Source organism: Necator americanus, chromosome V (assembly GCF_031761385.1).
Source record: "Necator americanus strain Aroian chromosome V, whole genome shotgun sequence".
NCBI lineage: Eukaryota > Metazoa > Nematoda > Chromadorea > Rhabditida > Ancylostomatidae > Necator > Necator americanus.
This window is the reverse complement of record NC_087375.1, coordinates 34,108,097-34,131,470: the sequence shown is the minus strand read 5'-3', so window position 1 is coordinate 34,131,470 and position 23,374 is coordinate 34,108,097.

Genomic DNA, 23,374 nt, shown 5'->3' with positions numbered 1-23,374 from the left:
TGGATATCAAACTTTGGGATTAAACCTATCTACAAGCGATACTTTAGCACCGTATCCCTCTGAGTGATACGATAAAAATGGCTGTGCTTTTGTTCTTAATCATCTTCACATCTTCTTGTCTTCTTTGTAATCTTCCGAGGACCACTTTTGGATTTACAGGTGGTACGCTGCTTAGTGATGAATTTTAGAGGATTCAAAATTCCGTTACATTCCGGATTCCGTTACAGTAATCCTTGGTGCTTTGCTAGAGAAGTTCCATGAAATAGTCCTGAATCTTTTGCTCTTTTGGCGACTCAATGATGTTCTCTTGTAGTCTTGTAACCATCTCTCCTGCATTCCAGAAGTTTTAGATATTTTTGTTTGTGTGAATCTTTTGGTATCTCAGTTTTCCTTTCTTGCCATAACTGATTTCTTTGAAATTTCTTTTTTTTTTTCATTGCTCATATCCAGAAAGCTTTCGATTCCCCTTAAAGTTTCCTACAGCAGATTTAGGTCACCGCTTAGCATTATAATCTTGTTCTATAAAAGGATTCGGCCAAAATATTCAGGAGACCCACTTCCACCGCCCGTATATTGAGTTTCCAAGGTTAGTTCTTTTTAGAAAATTCTTTTTAAAGAGTCAGGCACGGATGAAGCTAGAATATTTCTAAAATAACGCTGTTTAGATAAGTAGATTGCACAATCGCTGAATTCTCGAGCGGCAATCCTATTTTTTCGGATAGTTTAGGGTTAGAATAATTGGATATAGTAGCAAAACGCTTTCAGCAATTATCGCTGTTGTTGTTTTCCCCCTGTTTACTTGAGGTCGTTTTCCCTGACGTGAGTCCGTCAAACTGTAATCCTTGAAAATAGCTAGAAATTTTTGAGGACGTTGATTCGTTAAAAAAAATCGAAGACCACTTCATCTACAACACCGCTACTAACTTGTGTCCCAAATTCCGTCGTCGACGGATTAATCCGTCACGAACCGCCGGAATCCTTGGGAGTAAGCAAAATTAGAATTTGTAGATGCCATTAGAGAGTAAATGAGCTGCTGATTTTTAATATACTCAAAGATTTTAGTTTTGACAAATGCTTGACTTGAAAACAAGCAAATTTTCCGCAACATTCGTTAATTACTTTCACACCTCCACAGTCCTGCCATTGCCATATCCTGCGGATACATCTCGTTGTGGAAAAAGCGGTGTCCATAGAATTTGCGCTAATTTTTGAAAATTGGGCGAAATGTTTATTAGATTTGTAATCAGGAGGTTATTTAGAGGATTTTGGTACCTCACTTCACATATGAGTTCGAAATTCCCATTCTCTTCAGAAATTTACAAAAATGCTCCATTGAAGGTCAATTAAAATTCACAGACTCATAGCTGTGGAAAATCTGCTTGATAATTTTCCAAGTGAACAAATTGTTTTCGAGAATAATTCAAATTGTAAGTATCTGGCTTTGAAGGTGCCTGGTTTTTTCAATGTTAAACTTACAACTTTGCTCTATTTCAAAAATTTTGAACAGTTGTCAATGGCTTCGAATGGACGCTCAATTCTCGCTATTCGGTATTTCCTTAGAACTCACCTAATATCACTTTCACCTATTTATTTGTTTTATTACTACTTTTAACGTACACCAAAAAAAGTAAGAAATTTTCCCTTAAAATTGTTAATTAACGGTCTTAAGTGAGCAGCAACTAAAAGACACTCCTATTACCGAAGGTGAAATAACATTTTTTTAAAAACCATTTCTTATAAATATTAAATATTCATATGTATAAATAATTTATTTTAATTTATTACTTATATTCATAATTTATTCATTATTTATTTATCATATGTATTCATTATATTTTATTTATTTTTATTTTTAATATTTCGAACCATTAATCATCAAATTTAAGAGATTTTAAGATTTTATTTCACCGTACATACAGAATACATACGTTCTCATACTGGTTCTTACGTGACAACAGGGTTCCTCATTTTTTCCTACTTTATATAATATTTTAGTTTTTTTTCCCCCGGTTTGTATAATTAGGTTTATTTCTAGCTGTCACACGTTTCCTAATATAATATTCACATACAAGCAACGTATTTTTATCGTTTTCTTTTTTTTTTGTTCGTCTGCAATGAGAAAGTGCTTGGGAGACAGACACATGTACTTACCTAATTCACTTTCCTCCTTACTAACAAATTTTATGCATTGACTAACAACCAGTGAAGAACTTTTTCTTAGTTTTCCTGGAAGATATCTCTCCAATTAAGTATATGATGTCTCTTTCGCGCTTTTTTTTCTGGAAATTACATGTTCCTTAGCAAGTTTAATGCTGTTTTCGAGCTTTTTTACAGGAATTTTTGGGATTTTCCTGCGTGACTTTGCTGTTGGCTTGAGTTTCCAACAAAATTGTACTTTGATTTTGCAGTTGTTTACTTTTCAATCAAGCTGTTTACGGATACCACATTTCTGCTTATCTATATATTTCTTTCTTTCTTTCTTTCTTTCTTTCTTTCTTTCTTTCTTTCTCTCTCTCTCTTTCTTTCACTCTTTCTTTCTCCCTCTCCCTATGTCTCTACACACACACGCACTCCTATTTTTAGTACTCAGTCTAACTGAATCGCACACGGATCACGTTGCCATCAAAGTCTTGAAAGACTTTAGCTATCGAATCAATTAAGCGGATTCTGAATGAATGAATGAATGTTCATCACTCAGATCACTAGATGCCGTAGCTTCCGCTTTACTATTATGATTTCCTATCAAAAAAAAGGCAAAATAAATGAAATAGAAGATGAAATTGAAAAATGGATCGTTTCGCCTCTACCTAGACGATCCATTCTATTAAGTTAAAAATAGTTAGGTAGTGTCCTAATTAAGTAAAAAAAAGCTACTGGGAAAACCAGAGAGGTCTACATGCTTTTATGGTTCAATAATTTAGTTTTGTTGAATAATAATAAAGAAAAATACAACTTATACATCCGATCTCTTTTATTCCTATCTGTCGCTTTCATATAATTAAATTTCCCCGCTACTCCGTGCAGTTACTACTCAGATAAAAGATATAGGATAATAATATAAGTGGAAAAAAAAGAAAGAAAAAGTTGAAAATGACCTCAACTTTGTCTACTGCCTACTAGAAGATTCCCTTTCTTTTACCCTTAGACCTCTTTTTTGCTGCTGCTGCTGCTGCTGGACATAACCTCAACCGAGATTGCAAATTATGCGAATGTTGAGTTTACGGGGGAAATCTCATTTCAAACTATGTACATCCTTCTAGCTCAATTCGTTTGAGTTCTATTGGAGGAGTCCTTTCTACCTCCTACGTTTTTTTTTGCCTTTTGGAAGACTTTTTCCACTCATGCTGGTTCCGCGACTGGTACCGTTTCAATTTGTCTGCGTGTCCGCGATTTTGTTTTCTTTCCATACATCTCGTCTGAGAACAAATTCATTCTTATTCTGCTCTATTATTCATTATTCCTCTTTTTTCTTCTATTCTATTCTTTTTTTTCAATTATTCTATTAAACTCTTGCTCATGTATTCTTATATTGTGTCTCTAGTAAATGGCTGATGCAGGTGCCAATGTCTGCTTGGAGAATCGCGATCCAAACAGAGCAGAGGGGAAGGGATGTGCTTCAGATGAGACAAAAATGTGAGTTGCTGCGGACGCGTTGCGGTCGCCCGGGCGAACATAAGTGTTAGCGACTATATCACTCCTAATTTAAACTACTTATGCAGCTACTGTAGTCGTATTTTTGTTTATTAAGTTACAATGGTGGGTCGCCTTAGGTAAAAAGAAAATCGGATTGAAGAAACGAAGGCAAATAAATCCTTTCGTAAATTTTCTGGCCTGGAGTAGTGCGCTGCAGTTGTTAGCTCTGCTCACGACGTAAACCTGGAACTCTATGTGTACGTACAGAGATCCCCATGAAATCGATGGATCGATCATCGATCATCGATGAAAATCATTGAAAATTTATGTGCAAGGTTATGTTAGTGGTTATCAAGCATATTCATATCTGCTTAACCTTTTAACAGCTGGAGGAGCATATCTGCTCCTGGTAAGTAGATCAAAATTCAAAAAAAGGTCTTACGTTTAGAAAAATGACAAGTTCATTAGTGCTTGCGACCTTTACGCATTTCGTGCTATGTACTTCTTGGTGATGTCATTTCGTTCCGCTGCAGCCTGCAGCAGAATTTAACAAGTGCTCTGTAGTTAGCCGGCACTCATTTTGCTGCATTTTCTGCAAGTTTTTTTTTACGATGTGTTCCTTCTTATTAAACCGTGGCGAAAGTGCTCTGAAAAGACCGAATTTGCAGAAAGAACTATTCTAAAAGCTGAATTTTCACATAATATTCTGAATTTTCACATAGTGTTTTCTTAGTAATAACTATTATTATCACAGAGATTAATTGATTAATTAATTTTTTTTTTAATTTTAAAGTTCTGATTCCCGTTTCTGAATATGTCCCAACGGTAAATTAAATCTGGGGATTTGTATCCTATTAGTTCTAGAATTTTGAACTAGTAATTCTAGAATTTCTTCTAAAAAAATAATCTTAAAATAATATGTTCAGCGTTTCTGTTAGATTTCAAATAACATGCGAATCGCGCCGATCGCTATTTTCGGAAGGAGAAATTCTCGTGATTTTTTGAGTGTCAGATATCTAACGATGACCTTGGTGACGTCACCAGAACTAAAATTAGGATCGTCAGGAACTGATGTCCTATTTGCAGCCTCATATGCGATATATGGTTGTTTTTTCTTACATTCTCACATATGTGCAACTGCAAAAATGTATTTTTCATTCATACAATCAGGAATGGGACACCTGATGGGACCCCTGATGGGACGGGACACGCGTGCAACATCCTCCCATACTGTTGGACATACACTTGCCTTTTTAAAAAAATCCACATTGGAAAAATCTGGTACCTATAGCAAGTAAAGTTTTAAGCATGTCGAAGACATTCCATGCGCTGAATCACTCGTGACTATAGGAGAATTATTCTAAATTTTAAATTTTTAATAATTTTTTTTGTAAAGTTTAAGGTATCACTGGTAAAATCTGCACACGTTGAAATTGTGTGAAAATTCATCAAAACAAAGAATTATATTAGTTATGTTAAAAAAAAACCTTTATCTAAATCTTTTATCTTCTATTTACATGAAATCTAATGAATTCATACAGGAAATTTTCCACAAACGTACACCAGCTCGTTTTTGGTTAATTATAACTCTTTGTTAAATTTGTACTTTTCAAATTTTCATTATTATTCATCAAATATAATGTAAATAACAATATTATAATTATTATTAGTTATTTTTTAGTCGTGTTTTAGTACATTAATTTTATCATATATCATTTTATTATATTAATTATTAATTATTTTTCAATTAAAAAATTTCAAGAATTATGTGCTTGTGTTTTGGAACGAAGTGGTTTTTGTTCTTTGTGGATGACTAACCATTTCCTTCACAAAATTTCGGCATTTCCTCCTTTAAGGATCCTTTAAGGATCTTTAAGGTTTAAGGGATTAGGATCTGATCCTTTAGGGTTTAGAGATGTTCGCTTTTTTCTTCAAAAAAAAAAAACTAAAAAAAAACTGAACTGAAGCGTTGAATGAGGTTAAACCCTCTAGTTAGAGGTACTGCTCTCAAAGTTATGTCCTTGCATTATATATATATATATATATATATATATATATATATATATATATATATATATATATATATATATATATATTATATATATGGTAGTACTGTACGGTCTTTAACAGGTGAAATTTGTATTTCTGGAGAGTTCGTCGCCATCAAGTTCCCAGAATCCGCTAATCATCATTGGGACTGTAAATCCGGAGAGCAGAGATAGTTTTCTCTTTTCTTTTACTGTAAACCCTAAGAGTCAATTTCTCTTCAAAACTGCTCCCTGGAACAATTTTTTAACGTTTAATTTAACGCATTAATAATAAATTTGAACTTCAATTCGTGTTGACAAACGCTTGACAACTGAAAGTGTACTTTCGAGAGCAGATCATGTCCGAAAATTCAGTGTACACCATTTTATTGCGAGAGTTTTGAATTACGGATTTTTTCCTCTTAGATTTTGTAGCCTAGGAATTATCACAGTTTGAAGCGTTTCTAAATAAAGCACTTTTTTCCAGTTCACCCAGCTCTGTAGCTTCAATGTATTACATTTGTCGCACGAAATCTGGATGTTTTCTGAGAAAATGTCTGAAGTAAGAAAAATTTTTGTGAAGTGTTTCAGATTAATTCAATTCCTTTTAATTTAAAAAAAGTCCTCGTTTTGTTTTAAAACATTCCATTTTTTTCTGGGCTGGTTCTTTTTCTTTGTGAATTTTGGTCTTTTAAGAATTTTCTAAAATCACTTTTTCTGTTGTATGTTTATATTTTTTCTTCTTATTATTTTTTATTCTTGTCGTTTAAAATTTGAATGGGAATTCAAGTATGGCTCGAAGGTCTGTTTAAGAGAAAACTTAATCGATTGTGCACTTTTTTCCTTGAAAAAAAATTTCTAGTTAAAAGAATATATTCTCGACGAAATATTGGAATTGTTTCGTTCTGTTTCAAGTGTATGCAAAAAAAAAAAGTTTAGTCGAAATTACAATATTACTATTTTTGCGAAGACAATTTTATCCTGCAACATTTCTTCCCATGGAATTAATATTCTGTGTCTGGAATGCTGGAGCAAGGTAGTAAATAGAAGAAAATGGATGTAATCCCGACTTTCTGGCTGTGGTGTGCTTTTTAGATTTTTTTTGGAGTTTGTATTTTAATTTTAAATAAGATCTATTAAATTTTTTTGAGAAGTATTTGTTCGTTACGTGGACAGCAACATCCACGCAACATACTTGGCTAGATCTTATCCGGCGGTGGGTTTTTAACGGGGGTCAATAAATGGAAAGACATGTGCCAGAGAAAATCGAGTGAATAAGTTATGGGCAACAGCACGCCAGCAGTGAGTGATCCCCTGAGGACTGGCCGAGGTCAAGACCTCACAGAACTTGAAGCGGATGCCGATTCCTCCTTTCTTACATACACATGCATAGTCAGCCGGCCCAATGAAGGATACATTTTCGCCGCCGCCCGGCCTCCACTTGCATTTTTCTTCGAACATCTTGCAAATTCGAACAAGATAGAGGAGAACCTCGCGTGTGTGTGTGTCTAAATTAAAGTCTAATTATCCGTGTAGTGAATTGTTTTGCTGAGTTCTCGAGGGATTTCCGCCCGAACGACCCACATCTTCTTCGCGCTGATGTTCGTTTAGTTTCCACTTCTACAAGCATTACCTTCCTAGCGTTAGCATCCATTTCTTGTGAGTCAAATCTAAATACTTAATAATTTTTTTCTTAGCTTGATTCCAGGAATCTAAAAATGATTTTATTCCAGTTTACTTCAGTTATTTGAAAATCTCTGCAAATACATACATATTTTTCCTTGCAACCAATCATTTTTTCCACGGAGAAGCACGGAGCACGCAATGACTTTTTTTGTGTGCAAAATCCATTAATTAGATGTCGTCAATTATTTCAGAGCATGGAAAAAGTTTCTAGAATCTGAAAAATTTCAAGAAATAATTTAAAAGTAGGAGGTTCAAAGCTTGGAACGTCAGTAAACTGTCCAATTCTTCAACTTCTCTCGTATTTTGACAATTTTGACAGTTTGATAAATATTTGTTTATTTACTCAATACATCAATAGAACACTAAAAAAAAGAGAAAAAGAAAAAAGGAAGCCCATTTTATGTGAGCCACAACACAGAAAAAACCAGGCAGAAACGTTTTAGAAACAGGAAACAACTGATGTGGAAGTGGTGATTTTCGATGAAACCACTTTAACGCTAACTACATAACTGAATATCCTTATCTACTCCTAGATGCTCTAAAGTACGAAGCACTTCACAGCCTTTCCATGGATAATCAAGCACGGATCTTGAAACTTCAATTCCCGGCATTTTAAAGTCAGTTTTAAGGATACTTTCAATTTCATTTTCTTCTTCAGCTACGAATTCTTAGAATTTTCAGGGTAGAACACTGTAGACAGACAGTTTATTTCGGCGCTGGACCCGCAACCCGTTCCCATTTTTTTTCGTGATTTTTCGCTTGGGCTTTCACTTACTTACTTTACTACTTTTGTGCCGAAATAGTTCTGTTAATAGCATTCAGACCTTATCAGATCAGGATTCTTCCAAAGTTTACAATTATAATTTTTATTTATTATGACCTAATTTTTTGCCATTATTTATTCAATTTCTTATGTTGTAATAATTATCATTTATTATCATTATTATTTATATTAATTATTTATATATTTTAATTATTTATTATTTATAATTATTTGTTCGCTGATTGGTTTTTGAATTCTGTCAATTAGTGAGCAGTGAGGGACAACGCATTATTTTCTTAGGATTTTATAAGAATAATATTATTATTTGATATTAATAATGATGATTTATTTGCATTCTTTTATCAAATTTTTGCATGTATGTATGAATAAAGTAAACAGTTGAAAGTAAAAGTTAATGGACTTGGAAAGAGAATGGAATAATTATAATTAAAGGAAAAAAACTAAAATTGACATTTTAATTAAACATAAATAGGGGGCATGTACATCATGGAATTGTTGCCCCAAACAAAAACAAAAAGCAGTTTCATTTGAAATTTAGCGAATCCGTCCTAATAAATAGAACATCTAGTCGGAGATATCCATAATTTTTCTCTAGGAAATGAAATAATTAATAATTTTATTACCATAATATGTAGATAGGTAAGAAATCGCAACTACATCGAAAACCTAATAGTGTTATGCTAATTCTCGTCTCATTACTCTACGTTCTCAATTATCCTGGATGCGTTCCACACACACACACGCACACACATACATCCACAACAAATGGAGAAAAGGAAAAGTTTGGCGAAATTTCTTTTTTTTTTTTTCTGAGAGCAGTGATCGATTTAGGAATATTTTAGGTGTTCTTTTCTTTTTTTTCAGATATGTCTTTTGCCATCAGTCTTCTACATTTCCATTCTTAATTCTTTCAATTTGTTTTTATTTATTTTAATTTTTTATATCATATATTATGTATTATTATTATTATTATCATTATTAGCGGTATATATTATTATATATTATTTCTTTATTAATATTTAACTTATTTTACTTTATTTCTTACCAAATTTATACCCCTCTCGGGAACAAATATTTACCTAAATATTTATTTCTACACACCAGTGGTGCATTAAAAAAATAGAAGACTAAAAAAATAGAAAAAATAGAAAAAATAGAGAATAGAAAAAATAGAAAATAAAAATATGAAGGGAAAACACATTTCATTTGAGTCATAAAAAAGAATGAACAAGTTTTTTTCTATTTTTCAGGGAAGAAAAAAAACTCTATATAATCGGGAGCTATTTTACTGTCAATTTATGATTGTATAATTGACTGTGAATATTAATCTTCGAGCGTAATTTTTCTTTTTGAAAGGTGAAATACAGTACTCTACAGTAGCTGTGTTTTGGCTGTTCCCGAACGTCCACAGTGACAAGGAGCCACTTATTTGATGGTTCGAATTTTCTTTTTCGATTTCGAACGGGATTTCTTCACTTCTTGGATCGCATCGATGCGGGTGGCGAGAGGAGGTCGCGTGAAAGAAATGCTGGCTGGCGCCCTCTCCGTCCACCATCTTGAAATCCGCTCCGCAATTCTCGTACTCCATGCACGCGGTGAAAAGGCGTCAATTGAAAGTTTGACTGACAGAAAATGAGAAAAATCCGTCTCCACCACTCTCCATAGTGCTTTCATCCAGATTGAATGCTAACTACTGAGTTTATATTGCTGAGAAAAAAGGTGCTCGTCTCAGTCATTTACGGAAATTTCCGGAAATTTTCATTCTCGTTTACTATTTCCAGATCCATTACTGCAATTTTCGTTTATTTGAAATCAATCAGCATCTTTTTGAATTTTTGAGGAGAACTTCAAACGATAATGCGATGCACCTCATAATTATAGCTACTTTTTTCCTTTCCTCATTTTTCCCCCGCCAGAGAAACTGCTATTTTAATATTTCACTAATTAGTTCTAGGCAGTCGAAAAATTTTTTTCAATGGATCTCAAAACTTTTGAAAGCTGGTTGAGAATTCGAGAAATGCATCGATTACCTGTAAAAGGCTTCTTTAGTTTAATTTATGGCTAACTGTGGCACTAAACAAAACTAAGGTGACAGTAAACCTCCATTATTTTAAAAAAAATGGAGGTTAGATGTTAGTTTAAAAAGAATCATGCATAGAGAACTAAGCAACTTGTCTTTCACCACAAAATTTTTGGGATTTTCCGATGGATTTTTTAAAAGTCGTACCGAATCGCTGGAAATTTTCCAGTGAAATAAAATAATTCACCACAAAGTTCACTTGTTGAAATTACGATGACATCTGCTATAAAATTTTCGGTGATCGCAAAAAAAGTCGAACTTAAAAAAAGAACGGATTAGATGTAGTAAAGTTTTTTTAGGTTTCAAATATAATTCGTATTAATTTTTGTATCCGTGAGAAATTCTGTCCAAAGAAAACTTTTGCAAATTTTTGAAAATGTTCGCGAAATTCTGAAGAGAAATCAGACCCAAGGCGCTTCTTGTAGGATCTCTTATTTTATTACTCTTTTTATCTCTCTCATATTATTTTTTCTCGTCTCTTATTATTTTTTTTCGAACACACTGTCGTATTTTTTCTTTGTATTTCTATATTATATTTACTTCATATTATTTTTACTATTTATTTATTATATTATTATAACTATTCTTTATATTTTATTTCTTTTTTTGTTTTTCTTATTCTACCTGAAAGAAGTCATAGCAAAATTGACATGTCCAGAAAATGTTTTTTCGCCTCATCGATCCGATGCAGTTGATTTTATCCAGACTTTTTTTTTATTTTTATGCATAATTTAAGATTTTTTCTTACTTCTCTGGGGTTCTGCATGTTTTTTATGATATGGAAATAGTAGGCATTTTTTTTAAAATGGATTTTTCTTTTTTTTCGATTTTTTTTTAAAGTCTTGCGTTGACTGTTTAAATTTTATTGGTTCTGTTGAAGGGGATCCGCAATGACATCATTCATCGTCGTCGTTCTGTCAATCACATTTTATTCTCTGAAACATGCAATTTTCTTAGGGATCATGCAAATCTCATCCGAGTAGAAAACCTACTGGATCTTATTGCATTATTTGCATTTCAAGTGGTAGATGTCGTCTTCGCTGTGGGTGTGTGTGTGAGCAACTTTAAGTGTTTCTCATGGATATAGATTAGAAGTGAACTCAGCTCTGTGCTGAAGTTGTTGACTGCTTGGCGGACGTAACAAGCCACATTAGCAGTCAAGTAAATGTAAATGAATGGATCGACAATCATTTCACCTGAATGAGGGAGGGAGGTGAGATGAGCGCGGAGATGAGCGGAGATGAGCGGAGACGACGAAAAGTTGTCACGAGGCGACGGCGGTGATGGCGGCGGCGGCAGCAGCAGCAGCGGATTCTCCCCGTTCCGTTCCACTTTGTACGTACGTACGTGCACCTTAGCGAATATTGCGTGCTGAATTCGGCACTAACCTATTCCCGGATTTCACTCTTCCATTGCAAGATATTCCACACTTTTTTGTCAGTTCTTCTTCTACCATCACCACCACCACCACAAGGTGGTTCGGTCTCTTATTTCGTTAGGTGGACGGCCGATGTTTTCGCGTATGTGCTCCGGGGGTCGTTCTAATGTGATAATGTTCCGTTATTCACACCAGATGTCCATGAACGTCATTTTTCTGTGGGGTCTGTTCTCGCCGTGTCTGCTCATTTTTTCTGTTTTGTGATGAAATCGTAGGCATACATGAATTTCCGGAAATATGAAATTTTAATTTATTCCCTGTAGAAAAACTCTCTGGTGTTTATGGTTTTTTTGGTTGCGTATCGCGCAACGCTGTCCCACTCACCGTCATCCGTCGCCATACGTCTTCCGTGGGTCGCGAAGCGCTCGGACATCATGTACGACCTCTAAATCTGCGTCTCTTATGCTTTTAAAGCCCTTTGGGGAATCCAGAGGTTCGAGCTGTTGCGGCTTGAGGATGCCCCAGTCCTAGTTGTCACTGACTTCTTCGCGCTCGTCCGTCCCCTCTTGCACACGCCCGTTGACACACAAATTTGTGCTTCGTGCCAACTTTTTCCGAGAATGGCACGATAAAATTGCGTTATTTTAATTTTCGTGCACTTTCTGATGAAGGAGAAGGGGAATGATGATGTCGGGTCGTCTTCCATGGCTATTTCATCTTTCCATTTTAATTTTTTTTTGTTTTTCTACCTCAGAAAATTCGTGAAATCCTCAACTATATCAACTGCCAACCCACCAATGCTGCACCTTTTTACTATTGCCATTTATCTTCGTTTTATTTATGATGGATATTTATTCTTTTCCGGACGTTCGTCCATCTGCATCCCTTCAACAGTTGAAGAAAAGAGAGGACCACAAAGAAATGACGACACGATTTCTTCGAGCAGAGGGGGGGGGGAGGGAGGAGGGGGAATTCCAGCAACTTTGTCGACGCACAACAATTTATGTGCAAACATTCCGCGCAAGGATGAAAAATAACCTGTAGAGAAATATTGCGCTCCATTGAAACCAACACACCAAAGGGAGCACTTTAGCAGAGGAGAATTGTTATTGCCGCCATTGTTTTCGGCAACGAAAGTTCCTCGTTTTTTTTTGAGTCGAAGCTTAAATTTATAGATCTTATTGCTAAATGTTCCTGGATTTTTTTCCTCTGCTTTACTGGACGTGATTAATGGCTTTTTTCTGCAAGTCTGTGCTTATTTTTGAAACAAGGTGCAATAATTTCCCAGTAGAGGTTACAAATTTTTTTGTTTTCCTTATTTTGCGCTAGATTTTAGGGTTAATTAGTTAAGAGGTGAAGAATTCGCTTCTATTTCCGTGGATTTTTCGGTGGAAATGTTCCTGGATAGGGTTCCACAGACCTATCCTGGGAGGGAATCCTAATCAGGTATCATATTTAGTTGAGACAGACGATCATTTCAGGTAAGGCGTGATCTAGTGGCATTCACATAAGTCCTAAAAGAAGTCCAGACAAAAAATCAATAAAATGGATCAATAGAAAAATTCTTAAAAATAAATTTTAACTAGAGTTAAATAATAAATAAGTAAGAGTAAATAAAATATATCTTAAATAAATAATTCTCCACTAATAAATCCACTAAAGATCCACATTTAGGAATAAAGTACAAGATTTAGAATAAATAAAAGATGAAAAAAAATTTGGGAAAATTTTCTAGAAAATATTTAAAAATAGAATAAAGGGTTGGAATAAGGAAGTTTCATGGTTTGAGATCCAGAAATTTTTCATCTTTCATTACGTTGAGGATGTTTATGAACAGTTTTTTTTGCAGTTTTCAGCTACACACAAACAGAGATTCGGCGCGTTTCTTTCGGCTTCTTCGTCGATGTTTTTTTTCCGCTCAGCTGAGAAAAGTTCGCTCATTTTAGAGTCGACGACGATTTCGAGATGTATGTACATAGTTAGTAGTGCGTGCCATGTAAATGTGTGCTGGAACAGTGTCTCTCCCTCTCTCTCTCTCTTTCCTCTACACTTTCGGAAAGAGTCGAAAGATTCTGGAACATTCGCTAGAGCCATACACACACACATATGTCCTGCTACTGTATGTGCCGTAGTCGAATCGTAGTTTACAACATTTACTACGAACCTCAGCCTCAATTTATTATAAACTGCACTTTCCGGTCATTGAACTTTTATGGAGAAGGTCATTTCTTCCCCCGTCAGTAATGCAATTTTTTTCCACGCACTTCAAAATTCAAAACTCCGGCGGCTCCGTTTCGATTTTTGAGTGATGAGAGCAGTGCTGTCTGTCTTGCAGAAGTGCGTATTTACTAGGATATTTCATATTCTAAGGAATCCTAGGGGATTCTTTGCACTTCCATACGCATATATTTTAATTTATTTCGATTATTTATGTTTATTTTGATCGAACGTCAACAGGTGTATTGGATTTATTGAGATTATTTATTTATTTATTTAGATGATTTTATCCTTGAAGAAGACATTAATGACGTTATGGATTATGATGAATGTACGAAGATAGCATAAATCGCATTAGAAATTAGCGGCGATTTCCCTCCTCTGCTTGCTTTACGGAATTATGTGCAAATTATCGTCGTTCTTGGTGTTTTTTGATCGAAGAACAACTTGTCGGATGTGATTCCGATGAGCTGCGGTCGAGCTGACATACCCAGTCGTCCCGGATCCAACATTAATTCAAAAATTGAAATAATTTTCTAAATAAATCTAGTGAGATCATGTTGATTTTTTTCTTTTCGGCTTAGGAGCTTAAGCCTTAAGCTTAAGTCATTCATTAAAGGGGAGTTTTGCCGAAGCGAATAGGTGTGGACGAGTTTGTCGGCGAACGAAAAAGTTTGGTCCTCAAAAATTAGAAAATATACGGATTCGAAAAAAAAAATCAGCGCATTTCTGTTCTTATGATTTCGCTTTTCGATCATAGGAAATATGGAAACGTCCTTCAAGTGATTTTACTGTCTGCTTTTTTTTTAAATTGTTAACCTGGTTACTCTGTAAAAAAAATCCTGCAATAGTTTTCACCATGATTGGAACATTGCTTACGGCATTTTATTTTATTTTGAAGGTAATTTGATAATTCTGAATATTAAAGGTTGGTAATTTTTTTCGTTTTACTACGTTTATTTTATGTATTCAAAAGATCACACCTTGAAAAAAATACTGGAGGATTTTTTGTAGTTAGTTTGATAGTTTTTAGTTTAGTTTAGTTTTTTTTTGTAGATTTAATTCAATTTTTTTCGATTTGTTCTTTCTATTTATATTTATAGCTTTCTAAAATAGTTTCCTACAGTACTAATGAACTACTGCCTGTTCTTTCTTTCTTCCTGTTTTCTTCAGTGTTACAGTAACTTAACCGGATTGGAGGATTCCTTTAAACTTATAAATGAGCTTATGACTTCTATTTCGCTCAAATTTATTCTCTTAAGAGAAATGCTTTAAAAATAAGAAGAAAGAGGAAAAAAGATAGGGAGAATGTTAAGAACACGTGTGTGAGAGGAATAATTTCTTTGAACTTACTAACATGTGAGGAGGTTAAGGATTCTGTTCCTAGAATCGAACGAACTATAAAAACAAAGTCATTATCCATGCGCAGCAGACACATTGAGCTTAGTTTCCGCGAATTTCTTTATAAGTTATGGTTTCTCATTGAATAATTTAATGTACACCCTTTGGACCCCCACACTTTGGATTTTTCATTTTCAGATTTTTCTTTTTTTTTATTATTTGTGAGCGCCACAAAATTTCCAGATTTCGAAGACTTCGACCTCCCGAATGAAATTTGGAAAAATTGAAAAAAGAACTGAAAAAAAAATTGGGAATTGAGGAACGTGCTAAGACATTTTTTTTTCGCAGAGAACTCGCCTAAGAAAAATCTAATCCGTTTTTTCTGGAAACTGTGTCTGCTTAGCACCTTTTTTTCTGCTTCTTAAAACTTTTTCCTTTTCAAAATTTTACATTTCGCATAGTTTTTTCAATTAAAAAAAATCACTATTAAACTATTACTATTTACTATTACTACTGTTTACTTATTTACTATTATTTATTATTATTACTATTATTATTACTACTATTACTGTTACTTTACTATTATTATTTACTATTACTATTTAAAAAAACTTTGAAAAAACTCGTTATTTTTTATTAGTTTTTCTATTTTTTTTTGTAATGATAAATAGGCTATGGCTTTCTTAATGTGGCTCACAATTGACAAAGCGGGTCTTTTCATGCATATTTTCAGAATATTCCTCGAACATCTTCCATCCATAACCCCTCATGGGAATCGCCTTGTATTTGCTTCGAACACCGTAAACATACACATATGTGTTGATACCTTAACCGCCAGTAGGAAATATGTGTTATTTTTTTTTGTTGGAAAACCTCACCGAGCCTGGAGCTGATCGCTTCTCTGGTCGGGAGTGTTCCTGGAATGTCGAGGCTCAGCCTCCTATTATTTTGAATTCCTTGAATATCCGGGAAATGAACTTATCCGCTAATGTTATAATCGGATCGGATGTTGGTGTACTGCATCGCCCTCGGTGGTCTCGGTCTCCTCCAGTCCTTGACGGGGTGCGTCTGGTGTGCTCCATTCGATAATTCGATTCAATCATTCGTAGTCTGATTTGCGCAAAATTGAATCTTAGCTCGTTACATTGCATTGCACTCGTTCCGCTACTTTTCTAGCGCTATGCACATTTTTTTTCTCTCGGATGTACTGGATAACCTCTTGCACCTCATCAAGGATTTGAAATATCCTCACGACCTCTTCTTTGCAATCCAATAAAATATTTAAAAAGTGTTGGGAAAACGTTTCTTTTTTTTTCTCAGTGTTGTGGCGGAAAAATAACATATCTCCATGATGAACTACTGCTTCTGCCATCGAGGGACCTCCAGGGAGATCCTGCGTACTGCATCATTGCTGTAGTTGTGTTGCCAAGATTTCCTGACAAAGAATCCTCCAACAATGTCGAATGTCCAGCAAATAAATCCTTACGAGACTCATTCGAAATGTTTAAACACAATGAGAATAGCATTAATGGGATACTCATCACCACACTACGGACAAGTTGGAGAAATCCTTAAATCATTAACGATTTTTGTGCCAATTCCTTAGCATCCGATAAACCGCCTCGACGAGAAATGGTCCTTTTGATCTCCGATACAGTCAAAAAATTTTCTTTGACATTAGAGCCTCTGAGGCGATATGTGTAGGGCATCCGAGGGCATACTTAATTATTACTACATATTACTACTAAAAATAATATATAAATATTAATTTATTATTATATTGATGTATAAAGTGTTTCTCGAACACTTCTAGAACAGTTTCCTGATTCTTGGGTGAATTTTCTGCGTACTACAGGATTCTCCCCTCCAAGTTTATTTATTTTTATGGGAACTATGAAGGTCGTCTTTTACTCTTCTATTGTAATATCTCTTATATCTCTATTTTTTGTTTGTTTTCTTTTCATTCTGGAGTTCAGCAATTTCCCTTTTTTCTCCTTCTGATTTGAATTTCTCCACTTCAGTTCCTTATTTGAGTGTATGTTAAGATTTTAGGTGGAAATTTCGTGAAAAACTATTGAAAAACTACTTAGGAAAACGAATGCGGTGTTTCTGATCATAAAACTAACGAAAGCATGTAATTTTTCACTCTCCCTCTCTCTTTAAGGTTGATTTATATCGATCATGTAAGTGATCATCTCAGTGATCACGTAACGCTGCCTTGTCCTCATCTGCTTTTTCAATAAGTTGTTTAAAATCAATGATATTATCTAAAGATATGTTAATATCATTATTGTGTCTTTCAAATAGTTCTGCTTACCATTAGCCATGCCGAATTTTCCCGAAAATGTGATGTACACCGTGGATTTTTTAAAAAATAACCTTCTACAAAATACCTAAATACGATCTGGTCTGCCATCTTTTACTGTGAAATTTTCTTTCCTTTATTGATTGCATCCTGTGTTTTCTTCGCGGATTTTCACCTTTCTTTGATTTTTGCTCCTCTTTATCTCGTGCATAATCCATTTTGTCCAGAAAATCCCAGCAAGATATTTGTGTGAAGAATCATGTGAAGTAATTTTGAAGCGATTCATTTCAAAGTGGTCTTGAAACTTTAAGGAGAAGCTAAGGAAGTCGAGGTGAGAGTTTGAGGATGGACACATTTTTGACTTTTCGACTTGAAGTGGTAAATTCGAGGGAGTTTGAGATAAATTTAATATTTCAACATTTTTTCCTATTAGAATATTTTCTTATGCACTTTGTTGCAATATAACAGCCTGTTCTAAAGTTTTAATTTAAACAATGGTTCAAATTGCTCGTAGAGAGCACAAGGTATTTTTTTAAAGTTCATTTTAATTGTACCAGTCTGATCTAGGATCTGATCTCTCCTAATCAAAGACACATGATCCATAGGTTGGTCATGCTGCCATCTTATCGATGCGTTGAAGTGCCGATGACTATTTCCTTTGCGTATTTTTTTTGTCGCATTTTTTTTGTTAGAAAATTATTTTTTTTCGAATCGTTTCCACTTCAGTTTTATTTCTTTTTCGCTAAGCTTATACTTCGTGACTGCTTCTTTCGGATAATCGGTTCACCTCGAAATTACGTATGCGCCCGTTTTCTCGTCCGTTTCTGTTTCTTTGTTCTCCGCGTACGTTCCACCTGGCTTTTCACGCCTTTTGTTGATGAATAAAGCGTGTCGCAGTCGTTAAGGTGATGCCCGGAGGGGGTTCACGAGTGGAATTCACGAGACAATTCAACGTTACGTCGTCGTGTTTTTATGGACACATCACTGTGGATTCATTGGTATCCACCCAATTGCAATAATCCATAAAATCTTTACCTTGGGATTTCTACAAGAATCGTTTTTTAGATGTTTTTGGACCTACTGAAACCAGGAATTCATTCATTCATCCATTCATCAATTTATTGTTTTCTTTATGACGTATGTATTTTCAGCAGAATATCTGAATTATTTTCTCTTTTATTTTCATTGTCCTAAAGATTTTTCCTGACATTTCTTTCAATTCTACTCCTCGTCCGTCAAGCATTTCTCTTGTTTTCTTGGTTGTTGGCCGCTTCATTTCTTCGTGGCGATCTACTAATTGAACAATTAGCTCGTGTTCTCCTGTTTACTGCAGGTTCGTCCGCTCCGTCTCTGCGCTCATTGTTCATCGATGGTTTTTCCAGGCTTCAGAGCAGAGCGTGATTTACCGTTTACCTAAGAATATCTTTCTTTTTTCTTAAATTTCACTTTACATTACACTTTATATTTTTTTAAAATTTCACTTTACATTTTTTTTTAAATTTCACTTTACATTTTTTCTTTCAATGATATTTGAAGAATCTTTTAATTCCTACTGCTTCTAGTTCTTCTTAGTCTTAAGATCCTATAAAATTATAAAAGAACGAAAGCACAAGAGACGTAGTAACTTCCAAACTCTCAGTTTGTTAGAGGTTCTGGAACGCTGATCCTCATTTGATTTCATATTCAAGCAACGCTTTCTTCTTTTCTCTTGACTGTGTCAAAAGACTTTTTTTTAAATGAATTTAAGACTCTTTTACATATCTCCGTTACTTTCAATCCATCTATAACTCATCTATAACTATTTTTGTGGAAAATTTTAATAATAGTAATAATAATAATAATAACGATAATAACGATAATAATAATAACAATAGTAATAGCAATAATTGAAACCATAATAATAGTATAGACGTCAAATGAGTATCGAAATTTTTCTCAGCGCAAAAAAATCCATTTTTACCAGAAAAGATCTGTGCCCATTTTCACAGAAAATTCAATATTCTCAATTTAGTGGTAGTCTGCAGTATCGGATAAAAGGGTCCATGTTTTTTTTTATTCTTGTACCTGAACAGTTACCCTTGAAAACGTCATTATTTGATATAGAATAATTTTTATTCGCTCAAGGAACATGAACAACTATGACAAATATTCGATCGTGATCGAATCGAATTGTTTTGCCGGGACTTGTGTTTGCGCAGGCTGCCGCGACGCGTCCGGTGTAATTCACTCGAGTCGTCTATTTGGCCCCTTACTCTCCACCTTTTTCGTCTTTCGTTATCGAGCATGGATTGCGATGAGATGGACGAACTTTAGTGTTGGCGTATATTTGTAGCGAATCTGAAAAAAAATGTCCTGTGACCTTTCCTTACAATTCCTTTCAGCGTCCTCAGTAAAGTTCTCCAATATTTTCGGGACTAGCATCATCTGTTGAAAGTTTGTGGACCTGTTGAAGCCATAATTTCATTTATTCATTCATTCATTACTTTTTCTCATTTTTTCACTTTTTTTTGCGTTTTTCTCAACTCTCGATTGTCATGTTTTTACTAACTCTCATGTCATTCCATGGTTATCGCTCACCGTTCTCTCCTCTTGAAATCCGTCTGGAAGAAAAAAGATGCTCTTTTTGAAGTCGTCATTGGGACCGTCTGTCATATCTTTTATACAGAATATTTTATTGCAATTTTTAGTATGCAAATGAAAAAAATAAATAAATAAATACGTCTGATGTTCAGCGCTTTTGTTTCTCTTCAGGATGCAGTGCGAACCTTTAATGTTTTCTTTTTTTTTCCTCTTCTATAGCATATTTTTAGCGGCTGCTAAACGTATGTATGTCCGCAGCAAAGCGAGTAATTGTAAACTGATGGGCTTTTTTTTGTTCCGATCGCGGAGCATTCGGCTTGTGTCGCTAAGAGTACATATTGCTAGCGTTAGTCCCTAGTCATCTATCGTCTATTTTAGTTTTTAATATTATTATTATTATTACTATAATTTTTATTGTACTTTTTATATTTATTCTTGGAATATCTTCTGTTTTTTATTCTTGTTATTTTATTTTATTTTCTGTTTTATTCTTTTCTCTTCCATTTGAGCACGAATTGAAAGGATCTCCATGCAGACATCAGCACTTTTTTTTGTCCCGTCGACTGCGACGCATCCGCTTCGCATCCGGATCCAGATTCACAGTCACCCAATGTGAAAAGTGCTCGAATCAGATGCGCGTCAAGGTAAAAATTCCCTTCGGTACCTTCAAAGGCATCACCCCACGAATCTGAGGTGGTACGGATTTCAGGTGGAGTATTCGTGTACGGGATCGTAGATTATGGGGAGGGGGTGATTCCGTGAATTTCTTCCTAATTGCCGTAAAAACTGGCCCGGAAGATGCGGCGCGTGCACAAGGTTGGCGTGCTCCAATCGAACTTGTTGTAGGAAATAGCGCGCCGGAACGCCTGAAGCCGTATCTTCTGGACCTTTTTTTACGGCAATCAGGAAGAAATGGACGGAATCACCCTAATCCCCATATTGTACGATCCCGTACCCGCACACGAATACTGCACCTGAAATCCGTACCAGATTTTCTCAGATTCGCGGGGTGATGCCTATGTAGTGTCGCCGACTATGTTAGCATTTTCACGACTATTCAATTTTCTTAAAAACTTCTTTTCTTATTTTTTCCGTTTGATTTTCCTGAAAGTTGATAGCGGTATGTTATTCGAGGTAATAAAACTGTTAAAATTGAGAAATGTGCTTTTCTGCTCACTTTTGCCAATGTAGCAAGAAAACCTAAAAATTTTAAGGAATCAAAAAAAAAGTTTTTTTTTGCGTAACCTCTGTGCTTGTCGGGGAAAAAATACATCTGTTTAACTGAGCGGTATGTTACACATTCCCTCATGGGCTCAGGTGCTTAGTACTTAGATGGGTCATCCAGCTCTCGATTTGCTGATAATCCAGGCAGGTTAACAACGATTTTAATTATTTTTTCTTCTAATTGTTACTGTATTGCATTTTGATGGGTGAGAAGAAATCCTGCAGACCTCCTTGGTTTTTTTTATGCTCATAAAAATTCCTACCCCATCAAAGCATCCCTACCAGTTCATCCCTAACCGCCTCTAACTCCCCGTCCACTAATATTGTTCATGGATACTTCGGAACGTTTTTTTTTTCATTCGTAATTAGCATAGTGTGCCATGCCTGAAATGGAGCTGATTCGTCGCTACATCCGCTTTGTCATTCCGCGGGGGGCGGGGGGTACAGATAGTCCTATATCGGAGACGGGACGAGAGAAGCGATTGAATAGCGTTTTATTAGTGTGGTGGTGAGGATGAGGACGAATCCTCCGGAAAGCAGCGAAGTGATGGGGCGGGGAGAGGTCCACGAAACGATAGCCTTGACACTAACAAATAGCAAATCAAACTTGGTCCAGCCGCTCTTCCCCGAAGAAACTCCGGGAAAAACATCGAGAGCCGGCCGGCCGGCCGACCGACGCTCGAATGAATGCGTGTAGCGTCCGTCGTTCATCCACGAACATCTTGTCAGTGAAGAATTGATGCCCGTTCATTGTCCCTCTGGTGGTGTTATTTGACCTACACTTGCGGGGATTTCTGGAGCTGCGGAAAGAATTGCTCCAGAATAAATCTATGCTTTCAATTTCAATTTAAAAAATTTTATTGCTCTGTTCTTCTCTTTTTTTCTTCCTTTCTTTCTCTTTCTTTCTTCTCCAAAATTTCTGATGTTCTTATCTTTTTCTACTTTGAGGCTTTCTGGCCTGAACAAAAGACAATTTTTCTCTTTTACTATTAATACTACTAATTTAATATATTATATACTACATATCATTAATATACGTAGTATATTAAATTAATAGTACTTTTTTCTAATTATTTTAAGTACTTTTTTTTCTTACTAGAAGTTTTTTTTCCCAGCAAGAAGTTTTTTTCTCTTTTTTCTATGCATAATATTAATTTCGTGCGTAAACCCCACTTTTAAAATACTAAAAAATCAAAATAATAAAGGTGGAAGTATTTCTTTAAAAATTTTTGATTGAATCTTCTCCTCAAACCTACTTTTACTCCTTCTTTTTACTTACTTCAGCTCCCATCACTCATTTCATCTACATTTTATTTTAAGAAATAGGCTCACTTGTTAATTAATAGAAAATTATGCCAAATTTTCTTTTATCCGAAAGTTTTTAGGTGCCCTAAAACCCTGAAAATTTGATTTCAGATTTGAAAAAAAAATCGAAGAGTACGACTGGTAGGGACTCTTTAAATAAGTTATTTACTAAGATCTAAGTTATATTTTCTAAAACGAGATCAAAACAATATTTTTTAAAATGATCGGATGTCATTGGTCTTGTATAGTAATTTCACAGATTTTTTTTGTTTTTTTTTGTGACTTGCAATGACTTTTTCCATTTCCCATGCGAGAGACCATTCTTAAACGTGTACTTTTGCTGAATTTCCTAAAGTTCGTCAATTCCAAGCGTATTAGGTTTCGTTTCCGGTCCACAACGATCTTTTGCATTATTTTTACGACAATCGCAATGGTCCGCTTAATGGGCACAATATCGGACTTTTCCCTCGAATGCGGCTATTAGCATGATTCTCAAGCTCGAGCTTTGCGTCCTCGATTTCTTTCGAGTTCGTTTTTTTTTGCCGTCAGCTAGTCAGATATGCATTCTGTAAGGGACGGATGTGTGTTTACGCACAAATATGTATGTAGATAGCTAAGGTTTCTGTTGATTACACCGAATCCATTAAGAAAACTATTGCGATTGTCCAGGAAGAGAAAAAAAAATTGCGATCGACTTTTCTGGACTTCGCAACGAAACCTATTATCTCTTCCTCTTATGTAGTGTTTTTGAGATGTAGTCGGTCGTTTAGTGTCGAATCGAATTTGAATGATCGAATTTTCGAACATTTTGAAA